The 27940-nt window shown below is 41.2% G+C and overlaps 1 pseudogene; it reads right to left on the bottom strand.

The window, feature by feature from the left end:
• Window positions 1-441: 441 nt before the first annotated feature.
• On the bottom strand, window positions 442-24353 carry LOC148113531 (acetylserotonin O-methyltransferase-like; annotated as a pseudogene).
• Window positions 24354-27940: the final 3587 nt, after the last annotated feature.

The raw sequence follows: 27940 nt of genomic DNA, 5'->3' as shown, positions 1-27940 counted from the left end.
TTATTCTACATGTAGAGACAGAATCTTGCCAAACTGAAGGAGACTACTGCCTACATGAATTATATATTCTGGGAACTATTAGGAAAGGGCTGGCTTCACTCTTTTTCTCTCCCACAAACTATCTGAACTGAGTTACCTTTTATTCCCCTGGAATGTGTTCCCTCCTTCCTAGTAATCTGCCACATTATGTTCCATCTTTTATCAGACCTTTGGGATCCAAGCTTCCTTTCTAAATCCCAGAACAAAGGTTATATGGTCATATTTTTATCATTTTCCTTTTACTATGTTCAGAAATTCTTTCATTTATTTTAAGATCTATCCTACTAGGTATTATTTCTCATTCCACTCCCATCCAATGGAATATACTTGTAATCAACACATCAAGATATTGGTTGCAGGACTTCCTCCTCAACATTGAATATGAAGGAATCAGGAGCAATGCTATTTTCTTCCTACAATAATATCAAAAAGGTTTCCTTTCTTTAACTCAACTTCTTGGAAATCAGCTTTACAGAAGAACACATTAAACTCAGTTGCTGATCATTGCTTCTGGTAACAGCAATATTAACAAGGAGTGGGTGTGAGTTTTTAAAGCCCCTCATCTGTCTTCATTAAGAAGAACTCCCACTATTAAGTCACCACCACTTGTTTCAAAATATATTTCAATGATTTAGAGGTGAGAAAATGCTACTACTTATTTCAACATCCAAATGAACATTGCACAATATTTTGAACATATCCCAGTTAATTAGATGCCAGTTCAAGATTCAGAAAAGCTAGATGGTGAATTTGAAATTACACTTGATTTCTTTGGCAAAGCAGGTGTAATTCTGTACAAAGGAAAAGCCAAGAAAATATGGATAGAACATCTGAGATTTGTAGCATTTTATAGGCCATGGTTCACAGATAAGAAATGCTGAGTTTAGTGGCTGAAATGTTATCCACCTGATAGTTGGGCAGATGGAATTCCAAGTCAATCTTTCAAGTGATAATTTCATGACATGCTCAAGAAAAATATCAGTTTCAGGCAAAGGAAGAGATGTCAAAGAGCAGCTACATATTTGCAGACCACAGGGATTTTCCCCTTGAAGAAAATTTGTTTACACTACAAAAAGAACCATGGCATGATATTAGGTTGCTATTTAAATGATACTTACAGGTTTTCTTTTCTATTTTTATTAGTTAGCTTTCTGGATTCTATGCTGTCTTTCATCTAGAATCTGCCTTGCATTTTCTCTTTTATCAATTTAGGTTTGGTTTCTTCTTTCCCCTGATAGCACTGTATTATCAGAAGTTGTAAAATACTGTTTCTTTTTTAATCTCATGCCATTCCCTAGTTGTTGGCTGTTCCTTTTTGAGAGCTGGTGCGGGGGGTCTGCCACCACCATCATCACCCTCTAAGTTCTAGATCTGGGTTAATGCTTCCTTTCATGGCTGTGTTTCTTCTGCTCTCTCATGTGTTTTATCAATCATTTAGCACTCAAAATATGTGCCATTATGTGTGTGAGGTGAACTGATAAATTGGTATATTGCTGCACGAAAATCTTGGTAAGATTTTTATATTCACTTTTTTTTACTTTTAGTTCTGCTTTATTGTTTTTAAGCCTAAGGATCAAAATTACCAGTTACAATGTGGTGGACTTCCATGTATGTGTGTATATGCGCATGGGTGCATGAATAAATAAATAGGTACATACATTCTATCCCCACAGAGTTTTCTTTTGGGGATATGAGGATTGCATCCCAAAGGTGTTTTTTCAAAAAGCAACGAGATTTTCTTTGTTTTTGCTTGAAGACATCATTGAGACATTGGAGATGTGTTTTCTACCCTGTGTCCTTTCACTATTGAACACAGGTGCAGGCTATTGGGGATGAGTCTGTGTTGTCTGCATCTCAAACTGAAGTGCAAATGTTTCCTGTAGTCCGCAATTTTTCCGGAAATCCGTTCACACTCCCACACCATTCAAAGTGTGTTCATCCCAAAGTGCATAGCTAAATGTCTATGGAGATTTTCAGACATCCAGGTCATGATTGTGCCAAAGGTGCTTTTCAAAAGGAAGATATGGAGACAACACAGATGCAGACAACACAGACTCATTCCCAGCAGCCTGCACCTCTGTGTACAACATAATTTGTTTTATGTTGTAAAGTCTGTCTCTGAGCCAGATGATTGAAAGAAAGTGGAGTCCTTGGTTCTTCCTGACCTTGCTTGTTTCCACATACAGGATGACAGTAACTTGGCAGAGATAATGCTTTCACTGACCACATTGCAAAATCTGTTGCTTCAGTGTCCTTTCCTGTTGGTATGCATGTGCACTCATTCCTTTTCAGTTTCCTGTGCCCTACCCTTCATGTACTGCTTGGGATAGGCACAGAGCTCATGAATTAGGTGCTGTATTACAGGGGGATTGGTGAGAATATGATGGTAAGACCCAGTGATGGGTTTCAACTGGTGTTACCACCAGTTCGCTTCATGCGATTTGCTTCGCGCAAGTGCATTAATTATCAGAACAGCTGAGGCACAGCAATCTACTCTGCCGCGCCTATCAGCTGGGTTAAAAACGAACAAATATAGGTAGGTATAGCGCAGGGGTGGGCGGGAGGGCCCAGCTGACAGTCACAGTGAACCGGTTCACTGTCAACTCATCATCTCCACTACCGGATCACCCAAACCAGGGAGAATCGGTAGCAACCCACCACTGGTAAGACACTTCTCCCAGTTCATAGGTTATGGGCCCTCTTAAGGGAATTGCATGCAAGTATACATTAGGGTTCCAAGACCATGGCCGAATTATGTTGCCCTGACCACTGAGAGATCTTTTTGACAAAATTCTCTCAGTGATAAGGCAATGTGTTGTTTGTCGAAAGAAAGGAGAACTTCACAAGTGCCAGTTGGGTAAATTTAGGAACGGTTATGCTCTGGGTAGTTTTTGGTAAAGAGATTTTACTGAACTATCATGGAAAGAATGTGCTTGCTGGTCTTAGTCAATGCCTTCTCTGGATGGGTGGTAGGTGTCTGCTTCTCTTCCTGCTTTCAGAGATCATGTTCTTTGGCAATATGTTCACTCTCTGGCTGATAATTTCTCTTCATTAAGGTGGTTAAGATCTTTAAGGATATTCAGGATTCTCTAACCCTCACTGTGGACCCTGGAACCCAAGAGAATAAAGAGATGAATGAGGAGATGATGCTTCAAAAGCCCCATGAGGCCCAGAAGCAAAAATGATGAAGCCCCACCTAGACATATTGATCCCAGGTTCACCTATAGTAATATGACTATCGTCAAAAGGGGCAACCAATACTTGGTGTCATCACTGATTGCCAATATGCATATTGAGAATGTAAAAGCATGGGTAAAAAACTTTGGGGACCCCTGGACAATATTACTACTTATTGGTTCAACTGGATAAAATGTTATAAAGCGTTTGGGGGAAATGTGGATCCCTGCCCTTCTATTTTATGAAATTTATTTAGTACTATGGAAGTGATTGCATATGAAAATTTAAATACTGTGGACCACAGCCTACTGAACAGTTCATACTGCTGTTGGTAGATCATACCCCAATTGGTGGTCATTATGCAGTAGAGTTCCTTATAAATATTTACCACCTTTCTGGTTTGGAATTTGCATAGTGGGCATGATTATTTCCTCTGTTCAAATAATATACCAGAAAGAGTGGAACCACCAGATCTGAAATAAGCACATCTTGGTGCACGATTTAGTTCAGGAGAATCGTGTCAACTATAAAACAGATGATACTGGAACCACGATTGGTCAAACTCTTCCCTTGTCTGAGATAGGAATTAATTATGCATCTATTGTACAACTGGGCAATTGGGTAGAAAGACCTCCCAGCACTGTTCTCAGGGATATTTGCTTGGCTCACAGAGTGGCTGCCTGGCTGGAGATGGCTTAAGGAAATATTTTTAGGTTTACTCTTTATAATCGCTTCAATTCTTTTTTGCTATTGTTGCATACATCTTATACCAGTATGCATGCAGACCTGTCTTAGGACAGGGATGGTAGGCATGCTGGTGCGCTTTTGCGCTTTTGCACTCCCCCTTTACGGACATTTTAGGAATGGGGTGAGGTCCATGGTAGACAGTTTAAGGTTGAAGCTGTGTGGGTTTGAGGCTGTAACAACGGAGTCAGGGAGAGCATCCCAGGCATTGACCACTCTGTTGCTGAAGTTGTATTTTCTGCAATCGAGCAGTTTACCTTGAGTTTGTATCTATTGTTTGCCCATGTATTGTTGAGGTTGAAGCTCAGTCTCCAAGAAAGATATGTGGTGATTCTTCCATTCTTAATTGTTCTACATGTAGAGACACAATCTTGCCAAACTAAAGCAGACTGTATATTCTGGGAATTATTAGGGAAGAGCTAACTTCACCCTGTTGTTCTTACAAAAATTATCTGAGCTCAGTTGTCTTTTACTCCTCTGGAATATGCCCCCTCATTCCTTGTATTGTATCCCACCACATTTCATTGCATATGAGACCTTTGGGATTCAAGCTTCCTTTCTGCAGTCCAGTGCAGTCCACTTAACAATCCACACAGCTTCTTAATGACCCCAACTGGGAGAGCTGGGATTGCAACCATTGAATGAAGCAGTCATATAGTAACTCTCTTAATGATGCAATGACCTGCAACCAAAATTCTGAGCCTATTTTAGGTCATAAGTCAAGCACTATCTGTATATTGTCAAAGGTTGTTACAGGTACATAAGAAAGCCATAGAAAGTACATAGGTTGACTGTGGAATTGAAAGAGAGAGAAGAATCAGAGTACTACCAAGTTTGGAGTAGATGCAGTGGTGGGTTCCTCCCAGTTCGGTCCGGTTCGGCCGAACCGGTAGCGGTGATGATATGACGTCACCGAACCGGTTCTCCCCTCCCCACCGCCCTCCCACCCCCCCACCCACCCACATTATTCTTACCTTTTATTTGGTCCCACCCCCAATCTATTGCTGCCTCCTGAGTCCCAGCTGATAACTAGAGGGAAAAAAACTGTTTAAACTCTTGGCGCGGGGCTTCAAAGGGCCGTCCTACAGCTGATCAGTGTTAAAAGCAAACAAACGAGTCGGGTCATAAGTGCGAGGACTGGTCGTAAGTGCGAGGACCTTCCAGAAATGACTCTGACCAGCTAGCCATGCCCACCTAGTCACATGACCTCCAAGCCACACCCATAAAATAAGCCACGCCTACAGAACCGGTAGTAAAAAAATTTAGAACCCACCCCTGAGTAGATGGTATACCTGGCTAGAGAATAGGAGTAAAATTACTGTATAAGAATTATATAATATTGATGACAATATGATTATATCATATATATGTGTAAATATTATTATAATTCAAACATCTGTATAATATAGGATAGTGAACCATAGAAATAGAACTTATGTAAATATGAATGTTATGGATGATATTGATACTGGAAATGCTGTAATGAGTGAAAAATTGTGTTTTGTTTTTTAATGTTGAAAATGTTTAAGAAAAAAATATTTTTTAAAAACACAAGAACATAAGAAAGCCATGGAAGGCCCTGATTGGCCTGCTTCTCTTCCCATTCACAAATCGCAATTTTACTCTTTCTAGCAATGTGAATATGCCTACCTGGTTTACAAGCTGTAAATACTTTTGTTAATAGCTGGATACACTTTTCATCATTCAATTAAACAAGACTCTTGATAAGATATAAAGATCTGCTTCAGGAATTGGATCTTTAAAGAAATCCCCTGCAAAAAGAAAAATTCCTTTGATAAGGTAGGAATCTAAGTCTATTATCATCTTGGAAACAGAATTTATTCTCCCTTTCACAAAGCTTGGCTCAACAATGCCACTTTCAATAGTGTTTTTTGAAATGGCAGAGATATTGATTCCAAACATACATTACCTTCACGGAAAGTGATCTGTGAGTCATCTGAAAATGCATTATATTTTTTAGATATTTCCACAACTTCAGGAAGGTCAAAAAGTCACAGTACAATTTGGGTATTTTGAAATCAATTCTTTAGCTAAGCCACTGCTACTTCCTTGAAAAAAGAAAAAAAATCCAAAAAAAGGAACTACGTAAGAAAAAAATATCCTGTATCTCAATTGTTTTTTTAACAATTTACTAGAATATTTATGATTATTTTTTAAAAAAACTTAGCTCATTGATTTATTTTTCATCCATCTGGGCTAATCAGGCATATAATATTGTGATTTAAATAAATATATTCCTTAAAACATGTTGTCTGATTCATTGTCCTCTTCAAAAGTCCAGGTGCCTTTTGAAAAAGGACCTTTGGGACAACCATGACATGGATAACTGAGAATCATAGATATATGTAAGGAAAAAAGATCCTGCCTGTCATTTTTAACAATTTACTAGAATATTTTTTTAAAAAAAATTGATTTATAAGCCGCCCTTCTCCGGAGACTCAGGGCGGCTTACAATGCGTTAAGCAATAGCCTTCATACTTTTGTATATTTATACAAAGTCAGCTTATTGCCCCCACAAACTGGGTCCTCAATTTACCTACCTTAGAAAGGATGGATTTGTTCTCCAACATCTTTATATTTTTAATCATTGTCTTTTTACTTTCAGTAATGCTTCATTTATTTTAAAATCTATGATACTAGTATTATTCATCATTCCACTCCTCCCCAATGATTCTTTGCATAACATCTTTGATTTCTTTGCCTTATCGAAATTAATGAGCTCCCTTTTATTCTAAGTAGCTGTAGTGAAATCTGAGCAGAAATTAATCCAATCTTTCTTCCACCATTGTTTACAGTTCCATGCAAAAATATCTGTTTTAGATCAATTTATCAGTTTTTCCTTCCTGTTAGGCTATGAAACCATTTTCCAAACTATATACCAGCTATGTAAAATGGATAACTGTTTCTTGATAAAATTAATAATAATAATTCTAATCTAATTCTAATCTCAGAGCATGATGTTGAGAAAGGTTGTTCTATGATTTCCATATTGTTATGGTCATCCCAAGATCCAATTGTGAGAATTTTTCACACATTTCTTTCCAAGCAGCTGACTTTTAACCAATGTTCACTGCAGATTGATAGGAGTGCTGCACTGACATACTAAGATACAGGATAAGCAGAGCAAAGCATTGCATGTATAAAAGAGAACCTAAAACCCATTGGTTACACATCAAATATTTTTTTCAAGCAAGTTTAAAAACTCCATGACATTAAATGTAGATTTGTGGTGCATTCTGTAATGCTTTTCATACATTTTTTCTCTTTATATACCTTCACCTAAATCTTGACTCCTGATGACTGCCTGGAAAAGTTCCCACAGATTTTTGGCAAGATTCAGAACTGGTTTGCCATTGCCCACTTCCTAGGGCTGAGAGAGAGTGACTGGTCCAAGGTCACCCAGCTGGCTTTATGTCTAATGCAGGACTAGAACTCACAGTCTCCCAGTTTCTAGCCTGATGCCTTAACTACTGCACAAAGCTGTCTCTCTTTCATACCATGCATCATGGCAATATGAACCCCAGGGAAGGGAAGGAAAAATAAAGAAAAAGAGTGCTTTCATCTTCAAAAATGCCATCACCTCTCTTGTTAGTTACTGTGAGACATCCAGTAATACTTTTAAAATTTACAAATAACATTTAAAACTCCAGGAAAGGGAAGATCTTATCTTCAAAGTGTCACATAGCATTAAATTGCTGGTAAGGGCCATGATGAAGACCTTCAGGTACTTACCAATAGATCATAAATCAGCTGAAAACCAGAAAAATCAAAGGCAGAGACCACTTCTTTTCCATGCAGACTCCAAGCCTCATCCATGTACCTGAAAAAGATTTCAATGCCTTCCTTTGATCTACAATTGAAAAATGCATTGGCAGGTAATAAACAGAAATACAACTACATGAAAAATAATATGATACGTCTGACCGTAAAACTATACCCTTCATTATGAGGTAGGATTTCTGCAGATTTTTGTGATAATACTTTGATTTTAAAGAGCAGGTTGCCTAATATCTGGCCTGAAGATAAATGGCATTTGTCTGGGGCTGTATGAATTATTTGCAGTTCTAACCAGGGACATTCCTGGCTCAGCTGGCTTTGAAGAATCTCAAAAATAGCCCAACGTTTTTATGAACTGGCATATGAGCAACATAAAATACATGAAAAGAATTTGGGAGAATCTTTGTATAATCAACAAAAGTATCTTGGTTCCTATAATGGACTATCCTGCAGATTCTAGCAATTCAGATGTAGCTCTAGCTCTAGCTATAGATTTGAGTTCTGCCTTTTGAAAATTAATTCTTGGTCAATGAGACAGGTTGTAAATATATTCCAGCAAAGAGATACTGAAGACTAAAAGAAAAACATCACGAGACAGAAAAGATACGGGCACTATGTATCTTATTCATGCTTCATTAAGATCCACACATAGCTAGTTTTCATGTTATTCTTTTTCAGGGTAAGCAACTTTATTCAAAGCCCGGGAAATAATGAACAGGTGATTTTTACAAAAGAAAGTAATAAAAACTTTTACCTATACAGTGCGCCAAAAACTTCCTTTGAAGAAATGCCATATATTGATAGAATTTGAGGTTTCCCATTCCTGTAACAGATTTTTTGTTTTATTTTAAAAAAATTGAAAGCAACAAAAATACCATTAGTGGAGGAAAGCATCATACTGGAGAACAGTTAAAGCAAAACTGGGAACCAGTCAAAAATAAAAATAAGAGTTAGAAGTGGAGGAAAGCATGTGCTGGAAAACAGCTAAAGTAAAGCTGTGAACCAGTCAATAGAGTTAGGAGTGGAGGAAAGCATACGCTGGGTAACAGTTAAAGCAAAACTGTGAACTAGCCAAAAAATAAAAAGTTAAGAGTGGAGGAAAATATACCTGGAGAGCAACTGAAATACAGTTGTGAACCAGTCAAAAATAGAGGTTGGAGCGGAGGAAAGAATTGCTGGAAAGCAACTTTTTGAGCTGCGAACCAGTTTCATAATAGATTTAGGAGGAGTGAAGGAGATAATGTTGGTATGCAGTTAAAATTATACTGTGAACCAGCCAAAATAAGTAAGGTTAGGAGTGGAGGAAAGCATCGCTGGAAAGCAACTGATTAAGATGTGAACCAACCAAAAAATAAACCTAGGAGGAAGTGGAGGAGATAATACTGGAAAATAGTTAAGCCAAACTGTGAACCAGTTAAATAAATAGAGATAGAAGTGGCGGGAAACACTGTTGGGAAATAGCTATTTAAATTATGAACCAGTTAAATATTAGACTTCAAATTAAAGTATTTTGGGAGTGACAAATTATGAGATGGAAATGTTGATTGATTTAGAAACGATTAAGAGAGGAGGAAAATATTCTTTGTCAAGATTATGGATATTAGCTGCCATTTAAGAGAGGTACAATATAGATTCGATGTAATGGGTCTTAGAAATGAGGAATATATATGAAATATTGATTGTTAAAATGACAAAGATTTGGAATGATGTCTATTTGGAAATAATTGTCTAGAATTTAGGGTGACATAATAGAATGATAAATGTTTAGAATAAGATTTTTATTTTTATTTTCCTTTTTAAAGATGTAAATGGATAAAATTTGGAACAAAATTGGTTGAGGGAATGTGAGTAATTGTATTTACTTTATACTGGATCAAATCCTTGCTCTAAAAAGGTGTATTTTATGTTTTATGTTTAAAAAAATAAAAAACTTTTCAAAAAAAAATACCATTAGTGATTATATTCTTTTAAATCTCCAGAATCAAATATATATTCAAATAGCCAATCATTACTCTAAAACTATTACAGGTGCTAAAAAGTAATGTAATGTGAAAACATGTGAAGTGAGTGAATTAAATTGAAAGGTCAATCTTGTTTCACTATGGTTTTTTTATTATTATTACTAAATAGTATGATCACCAAACAAATTGCTTTAACTAATCTTTTGTGGGATTTTTTTTTTACTTTCAATATTAGGCTCTCTGAATTCTGATATATGATCAACTGAGTTTTGTTTCAATCATCAAAGTGTTTTCCTAAATGTTTAATCAGATTAAAAAGTTTAATTTATCTTTTTACAAATCAGCTTTCTATGTCTCTATGTGTATAGGCATCTTTTCTGAAGACATTGAGCAAGAATAAAATTTTGATTAAGTGGATAAGTAACATGCACCACTGGAAAGGCCAAAAGGAAATGGGTGTGTAATCAGTTCAACGCATCTGTTGAAATTCCACCTTTTGCAAGCAACACAGAATGATGGTTAAACAAATCCCCAGCTTCAAAGATTATTAGTTCTTTGATCTCAGGGGAGACAGCTGACAAAAACTGTATTGAATGATGATAACTTTAGGGAGAATCCGGTACGGCGGGACTGGCTGGGAAAATGCCAGGCTCCGACGAGCTCAGCAAAAACCAGCCAGACAAACCAACACCAGGGGGTCTTCAGACCAAAGCTGTCCTGTAGGGACAGCAAAGAAAGAGAGGCAGCTCAGTGTCTAAGAGGGGCAGGCAAGTCTCTTAGATAGCCTGAGAAATTCTCTCCGAGCCGGTGACGGGGGGCGGCGATCAGAGTGAATTGCCATGAATCTGGAGCCTCTGAAGCAAGCAATATGCAGGAGGGAAGATTTGGACAGAGTGCTGGTGTTGGATGAGTGATCGGCTAACCCACAGACAATAAAAAGAAAATTCTAAATATATGTATAAATAGTACCGTATTTTCCGGCGTATAAGACGACTTTTTAACACAGGAAAATCATCTCAAAAGTCGGGGGTCGTCTTATACGCTGGGTACCTGAATCTGAGTTGCTGGCACTGACCAATGGTGCTATGGGAGCACTGACAACATTGAGGGGAAGCTGTGCCGATCTCGTCAAGGCTGCATGCTGCTGAATGCTGGACCCAGCTGGTTGCTACGCGGAGCTTCCCCCAGGCATCCAGGGGGATATTACCAACGCTCCGACTTCCCCAGCTGACCCCCAGTGATGGCGAGCCCCACCTGTATGGGGAAGTCAGAGCGTCGGTAATATCCCCCTGGATGCCTGGGGGAAGTTCCGCGCAGCAACCAGCTGGGTCCAGCATTCAGCGGCATGCAGCCTTGACGAGATCGGCACAGCTTCCCAAATCTGAGTTGCTGGCGCTGACTGATGACGCTACGGGAGCGCCGGCAACATTGACAGGAAGCTGTGCCGATCTCGTCAAGGCTGCATGCTGCTCAATGCTGGACCCAGCTGGTTGCTGCGCGGAGCTTCACCCAGGCATCCAGGGGGATATTACCGACCCTCCGACTTCCCCAGACAGGTGGGGCTCGCCATCACTGGGGGTCAGCTGGGGAAGTCGGAGCATCAGTAATATCCCCCTGGATGCCTGGGTGAAGCTCTGTTCAGCAACCAGCTGGGTCCAGCATTCAGCAGCAGGCAGCCTTGACTAGATCGGCACAGCTTTCCGTCAATGTTATCAGCACTCCCGTAGTGTCATCAGTCAGTGCCAGCAACTCAGATTCGGGAAGATTCAGATTCAACTCAGATCTCGTCAAGGCTGCATGCCGTTCAATGATGGAGCCAGCTGGTTGCTGCGCGGAGCTTCACCCAGGCATCCAGGGGGATATTACCGACGCTCCGACTTCCCCAGACAGGTGGGGCTCGCCATCACTGGGGGTCAGCTGGGGAAGTCGGAGCGTCGGTAATACCCACCTGGATGCCTGGAATGGTGGGGGAAGCTCCGCACAGCAACCAGCTGGCTCCAGCATTGAGCGGCATGCAGCCTTGACGAGATCGGCACAGCTTCCTGTCAATGTTGTCGGCGCTCCCGTAGCATCATCGGTCAGCGCCAGCAACTCAGATTCATGAAGCTGTGCCGATCTCGTCAAGACTGCATGGGTGACAGGAAAAAAACCTGGTACAAAATAGCCCTCTTGCCACTACACGTAGCGTAGCCCATTACCTTGACAGGCAGATGTGCAGCCTGGCTCATAGGTATCTCTACAGTACAGCAACAGTACATACAGTACAGCAACAGTACATACAGTACAGCAACAGTACATACAGTACAGTATACAAATAGCTAACAGTCAAGACCCCATCATGGCTCCACCAGCAAGAAGAAAGAAATATGAAGCCAGTTTTAAACTTAAAGTTGTAAACTTTTCCATGGAACATAATAACTGTACTGCTGCAAGACAATATGGAGTAACAGAAAAGATGGTTCGGGACTGGAAAGCAAATGTAAAAGCATTAAAAAGTATGCCAAGGGATAAGTGTGCATTAAGAAGAGGCACCCCACATTGGCCAGAACTCGAAAAACATGTAGCAGACATGGTGAATGAGCATCACCAAAACAGTTATGTAGTGACATGAAATAAAATACGTTTGTTTGCACTTCAGTGGGTCAAATCTAACCCAGATCACAGCAGCAGATTTAAGGCCACTGTATCCTGGTGTACTAGAGTCTTGGAAAGGCATAATTTGGTACTGAGGCAAAAGACAAAAATTGCACAAAAATTACCTGCAGATCTTGATGCCAAAGTAAATAATTTCCATCGATACGTAACACAACAGCGCAATAAACATGGCTATGCGTTAAGTAGTATCGGAAATATGGATGAAACGCCAATGAATTTTGATATGATTGGAAATAAAACTGTCCATCCAAAAGGTGAAAAAACAATTTTAATTAAAACAACAAGACATGAGAAGTCCAGTTTTACAGTGGTACTAGCATGCACAGCTGATGGCTCCAAACTGAGACCAATGATTATTTTTAAAAGAAAAACAATGCCGAAACTCAAGTTCCCTGTTGGTTGTTTTGTACATATGAATGAAAAAGGCTGGATGGATGAAGAAGGGGTAAAGCTATGGCTTGATAATGTATGGAACAGGCGACCAGGTGGACTTATTCAAAAATGTAGTCCACTGGTGTGGGATATGTTCAGGGCTCATTTAACTCCCAGCACCAAGCAAAGGCTTGCAAGAATAAACACAGATGTGGCAGTTATTCCTGCAGGATTGACATCGTTGGTACAGCCACTGGATGTGTGCCTAAACAAGCCATTTAAAGATCGCATTCAAGAACAGTGGAATGAGTGGATGGTTAGCGGTGAAAAGTCATTCTCCGAAGGAAGGGAAGGCAGTCAGACTGGAGAAGGACTTCCTCTATGCAGCATTGATCGAGTCTTGCCAATCAGAATAACTCCGCCCTCATGGCCTAGTGTTTCGACTTGATCTATGCTGGATAGACGAGTCTTCCACTATCTCCTATTAACTGCTAGATTACTTCGCCTTTGGACTTTATTTCATTTTGTTTTAATTAAGTTTTCCTGCTCACCCTTCCTCGGCTAGAGTCTGCTTGTGAGTTAAAACCTCAGTTGTTGCCGGGGATCCGACTAGGAGCTGACGGCTGTCAGTTCTCCCCCTCAACAACCTTATCTCTCCAATCGTGCTGGGAGCCTGACGGCTGTCAGTTCTCCCCCTCAGCAGCCTTATCTCTCCGATCGTGTTAATTAGCTCCTGCTGCGCTTCAAAGGCTGTTGCCCAGCAGCGTTCCTCCCGGCTTGAGACTCTGATCGCCTTAACTTTGCTGCTGTGAGCCTGACAGGATCCTAACGGACAGGCTTTTTCTCTGCAGCCTTATCTTCTCCGATCTCCTTAACGAGCCGCCGCTGCGCTTCAAAGGCATTTAGCCTAGCAGCGTTTCCCTCAGCTGGAGCTTGCCTCGACACAACTCATATCACACTAATAGCCTTGAGCTAGCGATTCTTCTGCCTGCCTATTTACTGGATTGACTTTTGCCTGTGGGGAGCCTAATTGAATTGCTGCATCAGTGAGCTTGGGCGGTTAATTTTGGCGCGATTTTGCCAGCGGGCATTTTGTTCAACGGAGATCTCTGTCATGGGGGATAGATCCAAGACCACAGCTTCAGCCCTTCAAGGCGCCCTGCTGCTACTGCCAATGACCCGCTGGAAGGTCCCTCGACCCAGCCCCCTCCAGCCAAGCGGTCCAGGGCTTCCAAGGCCGCGGCACCTGCTATCCCTGCGGCCACCAAAGAGGAACAACGCCGCTATCGTGCAATGGAGAAGGCTTTCTCTAAGGCGGCCCATCAATCTCGGGCTCCTGCCCCCCAACCGGCCTACCAGACCCCTCCTGCCTCAACCTCCCTGGTCATGGCAGATACCCACAATTCCAGGGAGCTCTCTCCGGACCGCCCTCCTTCGGCTGGGCCACCTCCTCCCCCAGGAAAGGAACCTTTGTTCCAGACACTGCCTGAGGCAGTCTCCTCTAGGGGCTCTTCTCCAGCTCCACCTGTGGACCCACCTGCACCCGCTGCTCCTCCTCAGGTGCCCGAAGCCATTGAGGCAATGCTAACCAGAGTCATCCGAGACGGCTTCGCCCAATGCTTACAGCAAGTGGGGTTGCCTTCTGCACCCCCTCCTCAACCCCAATGCCAACATCGTAGTTTCGATGACCAGTCCCTTGACCTGGAACAGGATGACTATGACTATGCGGGGGACTTAGCTTTGACCTCGGATCATGAGGAGGCCCCAGATGCAGCCCTTTCTGACGATGAAGGATTGATCCTGGATCAGTCACTGTTTATTGGTCTTTTTAACCCACAGATGTTTAGATCCCTACTGTTTAAGGCCATTGCCACCACCCGCTTGGGTGAGATCCCATCGGCTGTCTCTGCTCCCACACCCTTGGACCCCGCTTCTGCTCTCTTTGCGGAACCAACTGTGGCACCGGAAACCATCCCGGCACCAAAGCTTTTTCTCGACGTGCTCCAACACCAATGGTCCCTTCCGGGCGTGGGCCCCAGCCCTAACAACTTAGACAAACGACTCTACAATTCTGCTTTGGCCTTGGCCGACCTTCTCCAACCTCCGATCGTTGACTCTCCCATCGTCGCCTTGACTAATCCAGTCCATCCCACGGGCCCGCCCGAAGTTTCCCTTCATCCAGAGGACAAAAGAGCAGAGAAGACGCTCATCAAGGGACACCTCACGGCTGCTTGGTCCATCCGGGCCTCATCCTTGGCGTCCTTTTTCAACCGTGCGGCCCTTCTCTGGTTGAAGCAGCTGCAAGACCGCTTGCCCCGTGCGGACCTCAGGGCTCATCAAGATCTCAATAAGATTACCGCAGCCCTGGAATATTCAGCGGATGCCACCCTCAATGCTACGAGATTCGCAGCCAGGGCCCTTGGCTCTTCCATCACTTCACGCCCCCTTTCTGGCTCAGGGGCTGGCAGGCGGATATGCGTAGTAAGTGGCTGCTCGCCTCCGCCCCCTATTCCGCAGGTTCTCTCTTTGGACCCCCGCTGGAACCTCTCCTGATCAAAACTCGGGACAAGCGCAAGATTCTCCCTTCTCAACTTCGGCGGTCGGCTTCACGCTACACTCCGTATCCACGGTCCCAGTCCTTTCGTGGTCCTGACTCCACCTTGTTCCAGCCACGCTACCACCATCCTGCCCCTCCTCGAAGCCAACATCTTGATTCCCAGGTTAGATAGGGGTGTAGTAACCTGCCACACCGGTCCTTTCGGGGAGGGCGGGGACGCTTCGCCAGGTGAGGCAGATAGGTCCCGCAATGATATTCCTATAGGGGGTCGCTTGTCCTATTTCTATCCCCAATGGGTCTCCTCTGTATCTGACGCCTGACATCAACTACCTGGAATTGCGGGCCATGCACTTATCCCTTCTCACCTTTCGATCTCTGGTGGAGGGCCAGGACATTCTAGTCCTTACCGACAACATGGCAACCAAAACGCACATAAACAAGATGGGGGGCACTCATTCCAAGGCTCTGCTTACGGAGACCATTCTGCTGGGCCGCTGGGCCGAATCCCATCTGTCATCCATCTGGGCGGACCACATTTCTGGGACGGCAAATCTACAAGCGGACGCCCTCAGCCGCTCTCCCTTGGATCACGGGGAGTGGAGCCTCTCTCCATTCCTCTTCCGGGAGATTGTCCGTCGATACGGGACCCCGGTTGTCGACTTGTTTGCCTCGGCGACGAATCACCTCCTTCCAAGGTACTTCTCACGGTTCCCGGACCCTCAGGCAGAGGATTCCGATGCCCTCCTCTGCCGGTCTTCTATACGCATTCCCTCCCCTTCCCCTCATCCCTTGTGTACTCAGGAAGATGTTGGCGGAGAAGGCGGATCTAATTCTCGTCGCCCTGCACTGGCCACATCGCCCTTGGTACGCGGATCTGCTGTCCCTCTCTGTAGCACCTCACTGGCGCATACCGAACTCCTTAGTGACGCTGACCCAGGGCCGTCTCACTTATCCGATCCTCTTTCGGCTTCCGTCCTCCAAGTCCTTTCCTTCCTCCAAGCTGGCTTCGAAGCAGGATTAGCTCCTAACACCCTCCATCGTCAGGTGGCAGCTCTGGCTTCAGTCCTTTCCTGCGGTTCTCCAGACTCCTTGTCCCATCACCCCTTCATCCGCAATTTCCTCCGCGGAGCTACCAATCTCCGCCCTCCTCCTGTGCATCGTTTCCCTATTTGGGATCTGAACAAAGTTCTCACAGCACTCATCTCGTCTCCCTTCGAACCACTTCATCAGGTTTCTCTCCATTTCCTATCGTTTAAAGTTTCGTTCCTCGTCGCTATTACTTCGGCGCGCAGGATCTCGGAGCTAGCTGCCCTGTCCACCTGCAGTGACCTTTGTATCTTTCACAGGGACAGGGTGGTCCTGCGCCTTGCCCCAGTTTTTTTGCCTAAAGTTAACACGTTATTCCATAGGGCACAAGAGATTGTGTTCCCGAATTTTTGCCCTCACCCTACGCATCGTTTGGAATGCTCGTGGCATCGACTGGATGTCCGCAGGGCTCTGCGGATCTACCTGGCCCGGACTGCTCCTTTTCGCAAAACAGAAGCATTGTTCGTTTCCTTTCAACCAGATACTGTGGGGACCCGCGTCTCTAGTACTACCTTAGGACGATGGATCAAGGCTACTATCGCCTCTGCCTACCAACAATTGAAGCTGCCCATCCCGCGAAACATCATGGCCCATTCAACCAGGAGCACAGCAACTTCCGCCGCTTGGTCCACTCAAGCACCTCTGGAAGAGGTCTGCAGGGCTGCCACGTGGACTTCTATTTCTCCATTCATTGGCCACTACCGCGTGGATTCCTTCGCATCTGCGGATGCTGCCTTTGGTCGCCAAATCCTGCAGTCCGTTCTTCCCTCCTGAAGTCTTCGGGCCAGTTGTTCCCGCCCTGGTGGACATGCAGCTTTGGTATGTCCCCAGTCTGACTGCCTTCCCTTCCTTTGGAGAATGGACGTTGGTCTTACCTGATACATCCGTTCTCGTTCAGGAAGGGAAGTTAGTCAGCCCCACCCTTGGGTCCGGCCCTCTCGGTCGGTTGGGGGAGGGTGCTTTTAATTCTTTCTCATTTCAGGAAGACACGTCAGTCTACGCCTACGCCCTCATCGAAACACTGGGCCATGAGGGCAGAGTTATTCTGATTAGCAAGACTCGATCAATGCTGCATAGAGGAAGTCCTTCCCAAGTCTGACTGACTTTCCTTCCTGAACGAGAACGGACGTATCAGGTAAGACCAACGTCCATTCACAAAAGGAGGAAACATGCGTGCTCCACAGCTGGATGTTTTGTGCAAGGTTGTCATAAAATCCTGGAATGATATTGATGCAGAAACAGTAATCAAGTCTTTTAAGAAGTGTGGCATATCAAATTCATTAGATGGTATGGAGGACGACTACTTGTGGCAAGATGAAGAGGAAGCCGAAGCTGAGACCACACCATCTGATATGGAATTAGATCCATATGATGACTGCCTTACAAATGTATCACAAGATGTCATTGATGTACTTATGAGATCAGATGACGAACAGGAGGATTTTGAAGGCTTTTAAAGGGAAACTGTCACGCCAGCAAAACCTGTAAAAATAGCTTGCAGTTATGATGGGGGTTGCTGACTCGCCAGGGACTTGCCCGGCACTGGCTCTCTATTGTTTGTTATCTTCCTCCTATCATCATCAGTTCCAGTTTGGTTGACAGCTTAGAAAACAAACAGCATGGCAGCTCCCATGGGTTTATTGTCTTATTCTTCCTTTCAGCTTTAGAGTGAATTAGGAAAAGTTTAATCCAATTGCACTGTTTTATGTTTACATGTTTGATGACAAACAGCCTTATGTTTATAAGTGACAGTTTTCCTGCTAAGTACCTGCATGTCATAAGCATTTGAATTAAAATTACCATATTGAAATCAAATCTGATGTTTTTTAATTTTTATTTGGTGTGCGTTGGAAGAGGGGTAGTCTTATACGGCGAGCATAGCCCAAACCCTATATTTTAACAGGAAAAGTAGGGGGTCGTCTTATACGCACAGTCATCTTATACTCCGGAAAATACGGTAGTTAGAATTTAGGGATAAATGAAGAAGGTGTTTATGTATGCAAGTATAGAAATACTGAGGTATATTCAAAATAAAGGAAAGGGGGGAAGACAATATTGACAAAAATTGTAATTGAGTAAAATGTATTTGAATTTGATTAATTGTATAAGATAAGAAACGACCAACACTCTGTTTAAAAAAAAAAAAGAAAGAAAGATGTGGGTGAAGGTGGGTGAGGAGAAAAGAAAAAAACCCAATAAAACGGTTTTTTTTTTTAAAAAAAGAATGATGATAACTTTAGAATAATTTAGTGCATAATCGTAAAAATGATACAGCAACTTCCAAGTGAGGGAGCAAATCTCTGTTACTTGTGTGAGAAAGGCAACCCACAAAGAATCCTGGTCTCTAACATGTTCTTGGTGAAAAGATTCTTACTTCACCAGTGTTCCCTTCTTACCTTACAGCTTCAGGCAAGTATTACAGTGATTCATATATATTTTCTGAAAGGAACTTCATGGTATAATACTGAGTCTTTGGGCTTGATTTAGCCAGAAAGAGATTTGCAAACTCTGTTTTTCCATAAAGTTCTGAAAATGAAAGCATATTATAAGACAGTTACTTCAAAACACCATTGTTGAATTCCACATACATTTAATGAGCAAAGCATAAGATTCATCATAAATGATTACATTTCAGTTTATTTTATTCATATAATATTCAGTTTATTTCAGTCATGAACTAACATGACTTGGCATTCCAAAAATAGTTCCTGATAATCTTGAAACAAAGTGGCTAAGATCTCTGGACATAACATAACAAATTTATAATATAATAAATTAATAAGCAAACTGAATAACAACAAACAAATAACAAGAGTTTTTTTTTTTAATTTGATTTATATGCCGCCTTTCTCGGGAGACTCAGGGCGGCTTACAATGCATTAAGCAATAGCCTTCATCCTTTTGTATATTTAACAGTCTTTACTTACAAAGGGAGGTTATCTCCTCCGACCGAAAACATCAAAGTCCACAAAAGTCAAAGAATAGTCAAGTCCAGTCCAAAAAATCAGTCCAAGCAGAGCATATAACAAAGTTCCAGAAATGCAGAATGACTTGCTAGCTTTCAGTTTTGTCCGTCACAAAGCCTGAATGGCCACCACACCACCTTTTATCTCCTGTGGGGTGTGGCCCAATGACTCAGCTTAATCTCTGGCATGCCTCCTTCTCTGCTGCATGTGCTTGTCTTTCTGACGCTGTCGGGGATCCAGGCAAGACTTATCTCCGTCGCTATCTAACTGTGGCTGCTCGGAAATGCCTGGCTCCTGGCCTATCTCTTCTCCTTCAGAAGACACCTGAGGCATTGCCAGAGAGGAAGGTCCTGGAGAAGGAGGCCTTGCAAATTCCTCTCCTTCACTTTCAGAGTCTTCTCTCTCTGATAAGACGGGCTCAGAGGTTGGAGTCACAATACAACAGGAGTCAGTAGGAATCATCAGAAACTTTGGGCAAAAATCGATGGCACAACGAAGACACCCCTGCAGGTCAATGGTGAGAAACTGGGAGAGATTAGTATCAAAGAGGAATATTTCTAAAAGAAAATTGCTGCTCAGCACTGTTCGTATATGCAGTCAAGATATTTCAATGGAGCTTGGACTGGACAAATATGCCATACTCACCATGAAGCGGGGAAAAATAGTGAAAACTAAAGGAATCAAAATACCCTACAAAAATAACATCAAGAGACTGGATGAAGATGATTACTACAAATACCTGGTATCCTTCAAACTGACAACATCAAGCATACTGAAGTCAAGAAAAAGATTAGAGGTGAATACATCAAGAGAGTGAAGAAGATCTTAAAGTCCAAACTCAATGGAGAAAATACCATTAAGGCAATCAACATCTTGGCAATTTCAATAATTAGGTACACAGGTGGAATAGTGGACTGGATTCAAGCAGAATAAAAGCAATGGATATGAAGATTAGAAAAATAATGACAATGAATCATGCCCTTTATCCCCGCAACAACATTAACAGACCTTACTTACCAAGGCCAATAGATGAGTGTGGAATGTTGCAAGTACATCAGATAGTTGAAGAAGAAAAAAAGGGCTTTGGGAGAATATCCTAAGGATAATGAAGAAGATGCACTGAAGTTAGTATACCAGGACAGCTTACTGACTATTGGAGAGCCAAACTGACATACAAGAAAGACCAAATGAAGAAGAGAATGGAAATATGGGAAGACAAAGCACTACATGGCTAGGGAATGCAGATAATAACAAGGCCTGGCAATGACTAAGAGCAGGAAAGTTGAAGAAAGAGACTGAAGGACTAATTCTGGCTGCACAAGACCAAGTCTTAAGAACAAATGCACAAATGAATATGGTAAGAGATGGTAGAATAGAAGAGCTGCACTAAAATACACTCTACATTTTTAAGCATATTCAGCTCCAGATTATTATGGCTGCACCCACAGGACCAGTTGTTCAACCTCCTGTCTATATGAAGACTCATCACGATCTTGAATGAGGCTAATGACTGTTGAACCATCTGCAAACTTTAATACTTTAACAGAGGATTCCCTTGAGGTGCAATCATTGGTATCTAGAGAGAAGAGCGATGAAGAGAGCACACAGCCCTCATGGGAACCTCTGTTAATTGCTGGATAGTAGATATAATTTTTCCTAGCTTCACTTGTTTCCTATCTGTCAAAAAGCTGATTATCCACCTGCAAGTATGAACAGGCACAATGAACTGAATCAGAAAGCTATATTCATTTTAAAACAAATGTAATTGCTTCCTTCTGCTAATGGGATCACCTTTGCCATCTTTCCATTCCACTTGCAGGACCTTTAACTCCACAGAGGCCCCCAGCAGCATCTGCATTCCGGTGAGACTTGTCTTCAAGTGCTCTGCCACTGTCTTACAGGATAGCAGTTCCCCTGACTCTCTCAGCAGATTGAAAATGCCCAATTGACTGGTAGTAAATATAATCTGGGGAAAAAATGAGCAGATGTACAAAAAGGAGAAGGTGTGAGTACACTGAGCCTCAGTGTGCAGTGGTTAGATTGCAATACTGCAGGTTACTTCTGCTGCCTGCCGGCTGCCTGCAATTTGGCAGTTCAAATCTCACCAGGCTCAAGGTTGACCCAAATTGTTGGGTCAACCAACAATTTGGGTCAATCAGCCATATACTGACTCTGGAAACTGCTTAGAGAGGGCTGTAAAGCACTATAAAGTATATAAGTTTAAGTGCTATTGCTATTGCTACAGCAAAGTAAACGTTTGAAGGTTCCAGATCACACAAAGAATCATACTCGCACTCCAGAGAATGATATTCTCTAGGAACAAGGCATGATTATGTATACCTCTTGTTGATGAGCAAGAGAAAAAAATGGGCTTGTAGAGACACACCTTTGAATAACCATATCCACTCAGTCTGGAATGATTAACAGCCCAGTGTCTCAATAGCAAGATGGATGGCATATCAATTTTTATAAATATATAAATAAAAATTAAGTGTAGCAACAAAATGGCAGCTCTAAGATTACTTCCCTTTTCACTGCTTGGCTTGTTGAGCTAATGCATGGGGAAACAGCTGGAAAGAGACACATGTACACTGGAAGAAAACACTCAGTGGTTAAGGATTGTGGGAGCATGTTTTTAATTTTTAATTTACATTTTTTTAATTGATCGAAAAAAGAAAGAAGAAATGCAAAAGAGAAAGATAATTATGATGGAGATATATAGTTTGCCAAAAAAGAGGGGGAAATGAAAATTTATTTGTGAAATAAATACAACCAAAAAAATAACATAATTCATTGTAACTGTAAATGTTACAGTTCTATTTCTAATGATCTAATGCCAATATTATTTACTTATGCATAAATTTTAATACATATATAACTATCATTTTTAACTTATTGTATTTTGTATAAATGAGTCCCATATTTCATTATACTTATACGTACAAGTCCATGTCTATATTCAGTCTTCTCATAAGTAGCAAGTACTAGCAGATCTTCAATCTATTGAATAAACGGGGCTTTCCAATGCTCCAAATTAGTCTTTTGGACATAACAGAGGTACAAGGAATCCATTTCCTTTTAACTAATTCCACGTATTAGATATGTGATTCAAGATAATATTATTCTCTGAAAATGTTAGCTTTTGTTGTACAATCATATTTATATAATTCACTACCTTTTCCCAAAACTTGGTAAATGTAGAACTGTAAAACATATTTTATAAAGAAGCATTATATTTTTAATTACATCTGCAACATCTATTACATCTGTTTCTGACAATCTTTTCCCCAACTTTTTATAGTTGGGTTTCCTGATAAAGTAAAATTAGTAAGGGAAAAAGGACTGAATCTTTTTTATTAGATGCATTCTGTAACATTTATTTCCACTAAAGGTGCTCTATCATCTGTCTGTCTGTCTGTCTGTCTGTCTGTCCACTATCTATCTATCTATCTATCTATCTATCTATCTATCTATCTATCTATCTATCTATCCATTATCCATCTATCTGTCTGTCATCTATATCTGTCTATCCCAAAGTTGCTTAAATTAGAATTGAGAATTAACTATCAAATTGTAAATTAGAAAATTAACACCAATTGTTGGTTTCCAATATTTCATACAATAGGTGATATGACTCCAGATTCAGAAAACAAAATCCTCCCTCATTAATTGATGCATTTTTGTAAAGAAATTCTCAGAATCAAAGAACCCCACAGAAATTCCTAAATAAATTATTTTATGAAAATATTCCAAATACAAACTGCATTCCCTCAGAATACATCTGGGGTAATATTCATTTTTTCAAGTGTTCACCTTTCCACAAATGGTAAGGTTTAATAATTCTCATTAATCATTATCTGAAGAAACCTCTCTCCACATTTTATTTATATTAAAAGTTACTAAATGAGTTATATCTTTTGGTACACCAAATCTAATGATTTGGTACAAATACAGAATTGATATTGCTTAAATGGAGGATTTGCCAAATTTTCACCGATTGACATTGATTACAATTTGGAGCATTTAATATAGCATTTTGCTAAAGGCTTCTATCTATTGCGTCAATACTGAGGTAGTTGTATGTGGTTTAAAAATAAACAAAAGAATGTTGTCTTCAGATAAAACCAATTTGTGTTCAACTGAATTATGAACTATACTTGTAGATCTTTCAATATTACTTAATAGCAGAAGCCTAGTTTTTACAAACTCTGCTTGACTATTCTTAATAACAAACAATATCTCTTGCTGTAATCTATTTGCCAACACTGATGTTAAAATCTTTGTGTCACCATTATCAATGAATTTGGACAATGATTAGCACACTGAGTGTGATCTTTACATGCATTTGATATAAATGTAATATAAACCAGATTAAATGCTAGTGATAAACTTCCCTAATCAAATATCTCTTCATACATTTGATAAAGGTTTGGCACCAAAAGATCTATACTTTTTTTTATGCCGCTCAAGAGGGAACCCATCTTATTCTGATACTTTACCACTTACAGTTTTTTTTTTATTATATATTTAATTCTACCTGAGATGGAGGACTGAATAACAATTGCTTTTCTGTATCATCTAAACATGGGGAAATTATTTTATTTTAAAAGGCTTTTATATCATTTTTTAATACATTGTCTGGTTTAATACAGGTAGTCCTGGCTTAATGACTGGTTGGTTTATAACCATTTGAGTTGACAATTACTACAGAATTGGTGCTTTAAAGCCTGTAGAGCAATGCCAGGCATCATAAATGGTTGCACTGTAGTCACATGAATGCATGCTGAAAGGGTCAGATGTTTCTATCTCCTGCAACATTATGAAGTCACATAACTGTGCTTCATGATGCTTTTTGCCAGTTTCTAGCAAAAGGACCCATTCAAATGAATGTATTTGCTTAATAAATTGGGCATCCATTTAATAACTGTGATATTGACTTAATAACTATGGTATTTGCTTAATTGCTGTTAAAAAGTCTGAAAATTTACTTACCAGCATAGTAACTTACAACCGTAATTCAGGGCTCAATTACTGTAATAAAATGAGGCTTTCTGAATAAAGTTTGTAAAATATCTTACGAAGGCCGAAAATTAGAAGAACTTTAATCATACAAAGTAGGAAAAGCTCACTTTCTTCCTTTAGAATGTAATTAGAATGCAGATTATATTGGCTAGGAGAGAGTGGCTTGATAATGACAGCAAAAACATGCTTTTAAAAGATGTTAGAGGGTGAAGTCTGAAACTCTGAAGTAGGGTGAAAATGATTTTTCAGATTAAAACAGATTATTTATAATGTGATAATATAGCAATATTATTTTCCAAATTGACTATGGATTTTTTTCCATTTAAAAAAATCTAGATCTATTTTTTTGTGAGAGCACTTATTTCAACCAATTAAAAGGAAAAATAAAAGACATTTTAAATTGTTGAACTATTTGAAATTAAGCAGACTTTTCAGACAAAATTGAATATCCTCCGTTTTCAAACCCTGTTGCTTTTTCCCTTTCCTAGATTCCTAGATTTCAATGGTTAATGTAGTAAAGAAATGTCTAATACAATTATTAATCAGGAAGAAGTCAGTGTAAACTTGACCTTGACTGCTTCTGACTCCATGGACACAATGTTGTGTAATTACCACTGAAAACAATATTTTTCAAGCATTTAGACAACACCGCACTTCCTCCCATGATTTCCTAACTCTGTTTCAGCTTTGCCCTTACTAGGAAAAAAAATCTGTTAAGGGGGAAAAGAAAGAATAGAGTAGTTGCTGAACCTCTATCCATTTATGCTCTCTAGACTGGAGTGTTTTATTCAGAAATCCTCCAAAATATATTTTATAATCATAAATGAAGAGTTCACCCCATCTACATTTATCTGACCCTAATTACACCGCTGGGAAAATTGAGGGGAAAAGAAGAATGGGACGACAGAGAATGAGGTGGCTGGATGGAGTCACTGAATCAGTAGTCATGAGCTTAAGTGGACTCTGGGGGATGGTAGAGGACAGGAAGGCCTGGAGGAACGTTGTCCATGGGGTCGTGATGGGCTGGACACAACTTCGCAACTAACAACAACAATGTGATCCTTGCATTGGATTGCAAGATTACAACCTTTCCCCTTTAGGGTATCCCATCACTCCCCATGGTTTACAGCATTGTTGACAGAGATGAAATAGGAGGGGAAGCAGACTGTCAGTACTTCTCTACCATTATTGTACCTGCAGAATGCCACCCCATAGCCCTATTTTGCATGATGTGGATCCTCCTAGCTCAAGAGGACTCAGAGAATCTCTTTCAGGGGTGTATGAAGAAATTTGTGTACAGAATGGAATAACCTTTGCCAGATCTATACTTGAATACTGTTCACCTGCCTGGAATCCTCACTGTATTTCTGACATCAATACATTAGAGAAGGTCCAGAGATATTTTTATAGAAGAATACTCAAAATGTCTGCTCGAAATAAAATTCCCTATACCACCAGGCTTGAAATTTTAAGTCTGGATAGCCTTGAACTACACAGTCTACGTTCCAACCTATGCTTAGTTCATAAAATTATTTACCAAAAAGTCCTACCTGTAAATGAGTACTTTAATTTCAATAGATTCAAACCCAATGTAATTTGTTCTAATCTTGATTATAGGAAATATGACTTCTGCAATAGAGTAGTAAATGTCTGGAACACTCTATCTGATGCTGCTGTTAGTCTCGCTAATCCTCATACCTTTTACCTTAAACTATCTACCGTGGACCTTTCATGTTTCTTAAGAGGTACCTAAGGGGGCGTGAATAAGCGCACCAGCGTGCCTACCATCCCTGTCCTACTGTCCCCATTTGTATGTAATCATTCTATGTGTTTATGGTTATGTTTTGCCTAGTTATATCCTTTTATTTGTGCCAATTTTTTTTCATGTGTCCATGTCTATGTTACTTGTTTCCTTGTACCTGTTGATAAATAAACTAACTAACTAACTAACTTGCCATGGCCAACTCACTCCTGGACAATTTAACAATTCAATTTAATTATTTAAAACAATTAAAAATTATTTTAATTTTTGTCATTCACATTTCATTTTCTCCCTCCTTTTGAATCCTTTCTTTAATGATTCTATTCCACGATTTCTTCAATATTAGTGTAACTGCCATGATATTGTCCCGCTGTGAGTTCTCCTGCAGCAAGTTGGCCTCGGTATGATATGCAATGTCTGCAGAATCTAAGTGTAACAATTTCCAAAGCTCCTTTTAAAAATCCAATAAATTTTTCCTGCCTCCCATGGCAGAACTTCAAGACTGCTTGTTTTTCATAATGGCAGCAATAAACTTAAGCGAGGATTTAAAAGATACACCCAGTTTTAATGTGTACTTTAAATTTTACTGTAAAAATACTACTTTCATCAGGAGAGGGGAGGAGAGCACATGCTCTATCATATAAGCTGGCCCCTGCCTCCCATGGCAGAATATCAAGATTCCCTGTTTTTCACAATAGCAGTAATAAAGCTAAGGGAGGATCTAAAAGTTACACCCAGTTTTATTGCATATTTAAATTTTACTGTGATACTGGTTTCATCATGGGGGGATGGAGTGCATGATGCAAGGAAGAAAATACAGTCATCATAAAACAGAACGCTCTATGATACAAGCTGGGGTCGTGCCCCAATTTCAATCCAACTAGCAGAAGTACACAACTAAAGTCATGAAGGAAGCCTGAAGGAAGTCATGAAGGAAGCCTGGATAGCTCAGCAGACTAATGCATTGTAATTTAACTCCAGCTGTCTGCAATTAGTAAGTTTGAATCTCGCCAGGCTCAAGGTTGACTCAGCCTTCCATCCTTTCTGTGGACAGGGTTCTGGGTAGGATTAGTTCCGCCACATGTTTATTGGACCTGTGTCCCTCCTGGTTGGTACTGGCCTCCCGGGAGGTTACACGAGGCTGGCTCCAGGGGATTATAACTGCTTCTCTGAGTGAGGGTGCCTTTCCTGCCACCTTGAAAGAGGCGGTGGTGAGACCCCTCCTCAAGAAGCCCTCCCTGGACCTGGCTGAATTAGCTAACTACTGTCCGGTCTCCAACCTTCGTTTTGTGGCAAAGGTTGTTGAGAGTGTGGTGGCACGACAACTTCCCCGGCACCTGGATGAAGCTATGTATCTAGACCCGTGCCAGTCGGGCTTCAGGCGGGGGCACAGCACAGAAACGGCATTGGTCATGTTGGTGGATGATCTCTGGAGGGCTCGGGACAGGGGTTGCTCCTCTGTCCTAGTCCTATTAGATCTCTCAGCGGCTTTTGATACCATCGACCATGGTATCATGCTGCAGCGGTTGAGAGGGTTAGGAATAGGGGGCACCATTCTGCGGTGGTTCTCCTCCTTCCTCTCCGACCGCTCGCAGTTCGTGTTGGCAGGGGGGCAGAGGTCGACCTCGAGGTGTCTCGCATGGGGAGTGCCACAAGGGTCGGTCCTCTCGCCCCTTCTGTTCAACATTTATGTGAAGCCGCTGGGTGAGATCATCCGTGGTTTTGGGGTGAAGTGTCATCTGTATGCTGACGACACTCAGCTGTACATGTCCACCCCAGACCACCCCAACGATGCCCTTGA

This window comes from Pantherophis guttatus, chromosome 5 (genome assembly GCF_059756535.1).
Source record: "Pantherophis guttatus breed Tessera chromosome 5, ASM5975653v1, whole genome shotgun sequence".
NCBI lineage: Eukaryota > Metazoa > Chordata > Lepidosauria > Squamata > Colubridae > Pantherophis > Pantherophis guttatus.
The sequence above is the reverse complement of the archived record's forward strand: the minus strand, read 5'-3'. Positions and strand labels throughout refer to the sequence as shown.